The sequence below is a fragment of the Varanus komodoensis genome, unplaced genomic scaffold, assembly GCF_004798865.1.
Source record: "Varanus komodoensis strain SLA01 unplaced genomic scaffold, ASM479886v1 scaffold54, whole genome shotgun sequence".
Classification (NCBI taxonomy): Eukaryota; Metazoa; Chordata; class Lepidosauria; order Squamata; family Varanidae; genus Varanus; species Varanus komodoensis.
Genome location: NW_025336142.1, coordinates 1097634 through 1106216, shown reverse-complemented (window position 1 = coordinate 1106216; position 8583 = coordinate 1097634). Strand labels below are relative to the sequence as shown.

The 8583-nt window shown below is 54.6% G+C and overlaps 1 long non-coding RNA gene across 1 annotated transcript; it reads left to right on the top strand.

The window, feature by feature from the left end:
- Nucleotides 1-4199: 4199 nt before the first annotated feature.
- Nucleotides 4200-5183, top strand: LOC123032425. The gene is made up of 2 exons (XR_006416476.1): nt 4200-4247; nt 4649-5183. It is a non-coding gene; the product is annotated as an uncharacterized LOC123032425 (long non-coding RNA).
- Nucleotides 5184-8583: the final 3400 nt, after the last annotated feature.

Genomic DNA, 8583 nt, shown 5'->3' with positions numbered 1-8583 from the left:
GGGGGGGCTCTTTCACCCAGACTCCACCCTGCTGTGCCCATTTTTCATGCCAAGCCAGCTTTCCCAAATTTGACCTGCAGGCGCGTTTGTCCTTAGATCATTGTGGACGGAAGAACTCGATCCTGCCAGCAGCGTGTTTGATTTATCACTTAGCCCCGTAAGCGCAGCTCGCCAAGGGCCGCGAGGCCTCTGTCACCAGCTGCTCGCACCGGAGAGGCCCCGGGACGCGCCAGGTGCCGAGTGGACCCCGCCGGCCTCCGGGCAGCGGCGCAGCTGCTGCCTCGTGTCAGCTCCCGTCCCCCCGCAGCACCTGGGTGTCTCTGTGGCGGCTGCCGCGGGCGCGCCGGCTCCGTGCACAAGAGGGCTCTTCAGACTCAGCCAGCGCCAAATAAGGCCATCGGAGGGTGCTGGGCGAGCAGGAAAGTGGTGGTCCCCGCTTAAAAGGGGGCTGAGAACAACGCGGCAGTCCTTGGAGCGAACTCCAGAACGGGGAGGCAAAGCCAGCCCTAGGCTGCGGGATGAACCGAAGCGTTTGCCAAAAGGCATATTAGAGGCCAACTGTCGCAGGGCTCAGGTAATAATGGAGGTGGGCAACCCTTGAGCCTTGGCCAAGCTGAAGGCAGGCGGTGTGGAGGCCGCGGACCCCCTGGGGGGTTCATCCCTGGGAGAGCATCTTTTCCCCTCCACGGTTTTTTCCTCCAGCAGACCGATGAAACCTCCGGAGCGCAGTCCTGTTTGAGCTCTGTGGATTACAAACCACACAAACTGATTTTGAGATGGGGGAGTGCCTCTGCCCATGTGAAGAGCTGACTCTAAACTGGAACATCTCCTTCCTTCCCTCCCTTTCAGAAAGGCCCTAGGTCCGCCCTCAGCTCCAACTGCTGGAGGGCCAGATGGTGCGCACAGGACACCCCTCAACTGGTCTGCTCACTTTGCCTGTCATCTCCAGGGCAAAGGCCTGGGAGGGGGGTCAAGGATCCCCCCTTTACCTCCCCCCCTCCCTGTTCTGAAATGTCTCCTCCGTTTCCAAGGCAGGCTGCTTCTCCCACTCAGAGAAGCTTCACCAGGTGACCCTGAAGCTGCAGAGACGTCCTACTCCACCCCTCCAAATCTGAAGGATGCATCTCTAGGTAACATGAGAGAGCCGGGCCCCCTCACCGGAGCCACGACCCACAGGCAGGAATTCCACTTCATAATCCCAAGAAGAGGCTTCTCAGATTTGTGCCCAGCTTCACTCAACCTCTTGGCTCCGTACCCGTCCTAAAGGCACTCCCCTGGTCGCCATCTTGGGAACTGACTTTGCGAGATAAGGGACAATTCCTAGAATTCTTTGTAGATACGCCTTGTGTTTTGTGCAAGGCTTTTCAGCTACATCAGGTTTAGCCCTTATTTTTTATACATAATTAATTTCTGACCCGGCAAATTTGCACTTTCCTTTTCTTTGTTTCAGTTTCCTCTCTGGACGCCTCTCGTTTCGGTATGTTTTCATCTCCTTTTTCCCACAAGGAAATATCATTTCTGTATTATTGGATAACATCTGCAGCATTTCTTCAGCTTCCTCATAGTTGGTCATGCCCCCCAGGTCATTAAACAATGTGCCAGGTGAACGAGAGGAGGGAGGAGAGTGTGGCAGAGACATACACGGAGGAAGCCGGAAATTATCCTCCTGCTTGAAGCGTGAGCTGAGCTGGCAGATCGTCTTTGGCTTCTGTGAGCCTTGAGTGGCTTCCCACTTATTTTATATTGCTATTTTTGCGTTTTAACTTTATGTCTACACTTTACAAACATTTTAATTTAATGTTTGTATTTTAACTTAATATATTTGTATTTTAACTTCATGTTGTAAGCCGCCCCGAGGCTTCGGCGAATGGGGCGGCATAAAAATGTCGTAATAAATAAATAAACTTGCTGATCTCTTGGGTCATCTTCACACACCCAAGGCTGCCCATCAGTGCAGCTGAGATTCTGCCCTGGACAAACCCTTATGGGCGCTTAGGCGGCCAAGAGCTTGGCTGTTTTACAGTGCCCAAGAAAAGCTAAATATGTATGTATTTATTACATTTCTCGCCCACCCCATTAGCCATGATTTATTTATTTATTTATTAAATTTCTCACCCGCCCCATTAGCCATGATTTATTTATTGCTTATTTGTTTATTAAATTTCTTGCCCACCCCATTAGCCATGATTTATTCATTTATTTATTAAATTTCTCGCCCGCCCCATTAGCCACAAGGCTCTCTTCAAAAGAAAGGCTGGGCAGGAATGCATGCTGGATTCTTTACAGTAGTGGCCCCAAGCTTGTAGGATTTCCCGTCGCTGGAAATCCATCAGGCCCCTAAATATGAAACACCATTTAGGTGTCCAAGGAAAAGTCAAGCAGGCCCGTATCTCTCTCTCTCTCTCTCTCTCTCTCTCTCTCTCTCTCTCTCTCTCTCTGTGTCTCCATCGCCTCCTCTCTGCCCTCTCATTTGCTGTTGTGGGTTTGTTCTTCATCTGCCCCTGCCTGCAACTGTTGTTCTTGTGAAGACTGTTGTTGAGTGTTCGTGTTTTTTTGCTTTTTACAGTGCAAGCTGCACCGTGCGGTAGGGAGAGAGGAGCGGGTCAAGGCTAATGAATCAGGATCAGGCCCTTCAAATGGGCAGGCGGAGGGAGGGAAGTGGCGCGAGCCGTCAAGAAGCATGCTTCGCATTCCACGGCATTGTCCACGTGATGGAGCCCATCGGGCACAGCCGGTCTTCGCGCCAGGAGGCAATGCCAGTCCAACGGGGAGGGAGGGGAGAACCGAACGAGCCCCCCCCCCTCCTTCTGCATGCAGCTCGCTCATTCCCCACATGGACTTTTCTTGAACGGCACCGTGACTGAAGGCACTGGGAAGGTGTCGGGAGTGCGGAGAAATTCTCCCGTGTCGAGCGAATCACCGTGTTGTGCTTCTGCAGGAGTGTACACAGCGTCTTCATCTGCCACCCACACATACAAACACACACACACACACACACACACACACACACACACACACACACACACACACACGGTCAGAGAAGCCACACTTCCTGGTATCCCAGTCTAGTCCACGTCCTCTGTGCTTTTGTCTTAGAAAGCAGGAGGGGGGAGTCTGCTGAGCTCCCAAGAAACGGGATCAGGGCAGCCTTGATCAGAAGAGCGGACTCCCGAGAGAATCCAGGACTTCTCTTCTGCCGAGAACTGAGATGCAGCATTGCCCAAGGCAGAGGCTTTGCTGTTTCGCTCACCCTACCAAGCCTTCTCCCCAGCCCCAAGGATCCTGGGCACTGGGGCTGGAGAGAGCCTTGGGGTTGCTGGGAGGCCTCTGCTCTCCTCGGCAGGCCCCCCTTCTCACGGCGGGCCCTCGAGGCAGCGCTGCTCTGCACCCGGGGAGGATCTGCTGCAGGCACGGCTGCCGCAGGGACCCTGCTTCCAGGGTGAAGCGTCCCGAAGCACAAGCCTGCGAGTTTTTGCCGTGTGCTCGACCGGTTCGGAGACAGGCCTCTTCTCGCTGTCGGTCTTCTTTTTAAGAAGAAAAGCGGACAACAACCCACCAATTAAAAGCAGGACCGAAGGCGTCCAGTGGCTCCCAGGCGCTCTGCCAGTGATTGAGGGACCGGCTGCTTCCTCCCAGGATGACATTCCACTGGCACGCCTGCTGCCCTGCCTGACGCCAGACGCCCAGCTCGCCCCCAAAGCAAACATTTCCAGTTGGCGCTGCGGCCTTGTTTTTCTGAGGAGCCGGTTCACGGTTCCTTAAAAAGTTGGACTCCCTTCGCTGGGGAGGGGGAGGCGAGCAGGAGGCCCCAGGGAGCTGCAGTCATGGATGAGGCTGGCTGGCTGGCTGGCTTGTTTCCATCCGTCCGTCCGTCCGTCCTTCCCTCTCCCCCTCCCCCTCCCCCTCTCCTCTTTCTCAACCATTCCAAGGCATACTTTGAATATCTCCTGCTAGAAGCATGGTGCTGTTTCTGATTCAGAGAATATTGTTCCCCAAAGGAAACCGCTCATCCCCCGCCCCATCCATCCCAAACTTGCTCATGTAAAATGATCTGCGTATAAAAAAAAGCATCTAAGCAATTCTGGAGACATAATACCCGCGACTTCTTTGGAAGTGCAGTGATTTCAGCCTCTCCTACAGGCACACGGAGTTCTTCCGCTTAGAGATAACAGATGTTTCGAGGCTGAGAGCAAGAGAGGGAGCGGGAGAGAGGGGTTTGGATTTTGAGTCCAGTGGAGGTCGGCTTTGTGAGTAGCCCGCGTGTTGTCGCTCGATTTTCTCACTCCATGGAAAGAATGGCTGCTGGGAACACGCCGTTCCTGCCTGCCCGAAGGGTGGGAGCACAGGGACAGCGCTGGCTCCGCGCCGGCATGGCCTGAGGAACACGACCAGGCTGGGAAGGGGGCCAAGGGCTGCGGGCCAAAGCCGGCCAAGGCGACACACGAGCCCGGGGAGGCCACTGCATCCGCCTCCCGGCAGGCCCACCCCACAGGCGACCTGTCCGGGGCAGATGCTGAGTGCCAGCTTCGAAGGAAAGGCGATGGAGGGAAGGCCGCCAGAGGAATGTTCCGTGGGGTGGTGCTTTCTGTTCGATCAGGAGTAGCTGAAATGCCAGGGATCCGTGGGCTGAAGGGTTTGTCTGTGGCAGATCCCGCTGCAGCTTCTCACTGACATGGCCTTGGAAGGCCGAGGAGGAGAATTCCCGAGGGAGAAGAAAATGGGACGGTCCATCCGGCATGTTGCATGGTGACTAATTTTCTGCAGCCGCTTTTGGATTCACAGAGAAGCAGGAGAAGGAACCATGTGGAAATCAAGAGAATGGCGTCCAGCAGCAGCAAATGCAGAACGTGTCAGAATCTCATCCAAGAATGGCAGATCTTCTGCAGAGGAAATCGATGGCTGTGCCGCTGCTATTTCCTGCCTCACCATCAGTGTGGCTGAAGGCAGCCCTGCTTTAATAACCCCCAGCACCAAGGGCTTGCGTTCACCAGCCCCTCGTTCCTTCTTTACCCAAAAGGGAATATTCACCAACACAAACCTGTGTTCTCTGTTAATCTGAAGATTAATCAACCATGCAGATTTGTATTATCTTATATTAAGCATACTGTTGCCTACATTGGTTTCATTTGTTCGTGACTAGATTTTCAAAAGTTGCTCTCAATTAAAAACATCTGGGAAAATGCCCCCCCCCACTCCTTTTAAAGGTTGGCTTTCTCTTGACCTGATCCTAATTTTTCTAATATCTTGCTTAGCAAGGGTAAATAACATTCTCGTGAAATTTGCTTCAGCAGCTGCTGAGATGATCGCCTGTTTTAACGATAATGCGAGGATTCTGGAATGGCATGTCTGAACCCTTCCACACTCTCCATCTGGATTAAATGCCACTATCAGAAGAGAGAATAGGATCATGTATCAAAGAGCCCACAAGCTCTGAGGCTTGTTCTGACTTCTCCCACTAGGCTTTACCAAGCGAATAAAGGCCAGGCCCCGAATCCTTCGCAGGCTTTGTGCATTCCTGGTGCCCCGGCTATTCTTCAAAGCAGTCTGCGTGTCTTTGTGTCAGTGTTCATTCAGGAACACGTCTCCACTCCTCCACCCAGATGCCCTAATGAAAATGCACGTTCTAAAATAATATTTACCAGCTATGCAAAGCCTTTTCACCTACGTTATCCTAACAAATCAGGTTTTTGAAAGCCTTTAAAGGGCTTTCCAGAAGCTCAAATACTTGCAATGACTCTCTGAGCATGCCTAGAGTGCTTCCTTGAGGCCGATCTAGTATTCCCCTCCAGGAACTCTCCTTATGAATGTGCCTGGGACGTTGGAAAATAGGCTCGCCTCCTCTCTGCTCACCAGCCCCCTAATTGGGCGAGAGCTGTACCTGCCTCACCTGCCCGAGAAACCCCCACTCCAGGCCCTGTCCTGCTCACGTCTCCGGTCTTCCCTGCCCACCTGGGCAGCCTGGTCTTCGTGAGGAGCATCCCAGCTGCTGTCCACGGGGTCTTGGCAGGCCACACTCCGTGGCCCCTCCTGCTCCAGCCCCTCTCCCTCTCCCCTTCCGATTCCAATTCTTCTAGAGACCAGCCAGCAGCCCTGGAGAACCCCCCCCCCCCCCCATGCAGGGACCTTCCTCGCTACCGGCAGAGTTTTGGGATGGGAGCTGCTGGGAGCTTTTTGTGACAAGAGCAGGACCGGGGGCTGGCCTTGCCAAGCCAGTACTGGGACCAGTTCTGGTAAGCCTCACTCGGACACGCAGAGCGGTTGATGAAAAGATTTCCCACACTCTTCAGTGCTTATGTTAATTTGCAGAAGGGATGCTGCAAGATACGTTTTCTTGATCCGCAGGGGATTCTCTTATCCTGCTGCCGAGTGGTTCCCAGTGAGGAGCCTGGGCAACTTGAGAACCGGATCTGAGCTTTGCATTTTGCAGGAAGCAGGGCTGTCTCCATGGAAGGGGAAGGGATATTCAAGGGCAGGGGAGGAGAAAATGGGCCAAGCTGCTTTTCCCTAGCTAGAGGGGCGGTCTTTGCACCGATCCGTTCCGCTGGTGGCGGCGGCGTGACATGTGTTTGGGAGGTCCCCCTCCCCAGGCCCCTTCCCTCCCTGCCCACCAAGATCCCCCTTCTCTGCCTCTATGAGGTTGACTCTCCGACCTTTGTCTCCCCCTTCCAAAGTTGGAGCATAGACTCCGACTCTGTAGGGGGGGTTACCAATCCTATGGCCTCTGGGACACTCATCTGTGGGCCACAGGATTGCCCTCGAAGTAGCTAATGGAATGGCCCAGGCAGCAGCCTTATCCATTTACCTGTGAGTAAAGCTTCTCAGAAAACACGCATGAAGTAGCATCATAAAGCTGATACAGCTAACCAGCTGAGCTTCCTTTGGTTAGCCAACAGCTTGCCATTTATTAGCTCAGCTTCTGTTCGTAGGAGACAGCTGTGTGGGGAACTGCTCCAGACAGCGATCGAATGCAAAACTCCGTATGACAGTGCCAAGCCAAGACAGAAGATTTGAGGGCAGGACTTGTGCTGAAAGCATTCTCTAGTGCCATCTAGTGTTTCACACTCGTATAATCATCGGACTTCTTAGCATTTACCAAATTACCTTGAGAGTCTGTCTTGGGGACCTTGTGTCCAGCCCTTTCATGGTGTGTTTGTGGGTCAGGCGCCTGTTTGCTTGGATATAGCCAAGGGTAGTGCTTTTTTCTTAGATATTGTTGTTTTTGTGTGGTAACCGCAGAAACTGACGCTTGCAGTGAGACATCCAAGCTGAACTGCAGGCAAAATGCGCAAGGAAGCGGAGCAAGGAATATTTAGAGGGGCTGCCTGTGCTGCCCCAGAGACACAGACTGAACCTAAGCCAAGCCAGCCTGCAGTATTTTCCAGGAGCACCACTGAAAGTTTGTATCACGGACAAAGCGACAGAGCTGCAAATTGCACTGACTTTCACCTGAGCCACGGACGTTTTTTATCTATGGGCCACGGCAGAGCGCGCCACATTTAAGCAGATTGCAGCGTGGCAAGCAGCTAACAGAATGGAAGCACGGTAGGGCTCTGGCGGAAGGTGCTCTCCAGCACGCCGGTCCCAAGCCGTCCCGGGCTCTGTGCACTAGTGCTACAGTCTTAAACTCGGCCCCGTGGTGAACGGGCAGTGAGCAGCGATGCATCGGGGAGCAGAGAAGGCCACAGCTGTGCTCCTGCGTCTCGCTCTCCCTCCTGCTTCCGGGGCAGTTTAAGGGCAGCCCCACAAGGAGACCCCACAGCAGGTCACTGGCACGCCCCCTTTGAGTTTGTTCCCCCTTCTCCCATCCCCACATCTGCCCTGCGCAAACAGCGCTCGCTCATTGCAGCACTGCCCAGCTCATCCACGCAGGGGGCGTGGAACCATCTCACACTCACAGGAGCAGCTGGAGAGGTGCAAGCCGTCATCTCCATGCAGTCCCTTAAAAGCATCAGCCGACGTGCCGAAGCCACAAAACGAGAGGCCCCGACCACGGCGGCTGGCGCCCCCTTTCACCAGGTGTTCCGCTTGCCCCCTGCCCACCCGGATGGCTGTGAGGATCTGTGGCTGTCACCCAGAGCACACCACGAGGGGCCAGGATTTTGGGAGCAGTCCAGTGGCGTTCCTTGGCTTAGCCTTGAGACCCCTGCCTGGCCGGGATGCTCCGTGTGCCAGAGTCCAGTTCAACAGCCCTTCCGCCGCCTTTCGCCTCATGCTCCCGGCCCTTTCCACCTCAGGAAAGATGCCAAGCGTGGTCCTGGTCCTGGTCCTGGTCCTGGTCCATGAAGCACCTTCCTTTCCTCCTGGAAGACAGCTTCCTCCCGTGAGTTCCGCCTTCCCCTCCATGACTGACGCAAGCAGCCAGGTGGCGGGTCCCCCTCGCAAGACAGGGAGGCTTGGATGGCTCGTCAGGCGATACAGGAGCAGAACAGACCGGACCACCTTGCTGGCCCCTGGCCCTCTGTCCTCCCCTGGACTGGGCCCTGAAAGACCAAGGGAAGGCGTGGAGGGAGGCAAGTGCCATTTCTGATGGAGCACCACAGGGTTGTGGCACGTCAGTGCAGGCCCCTGCTCTCTCTGCCCAGG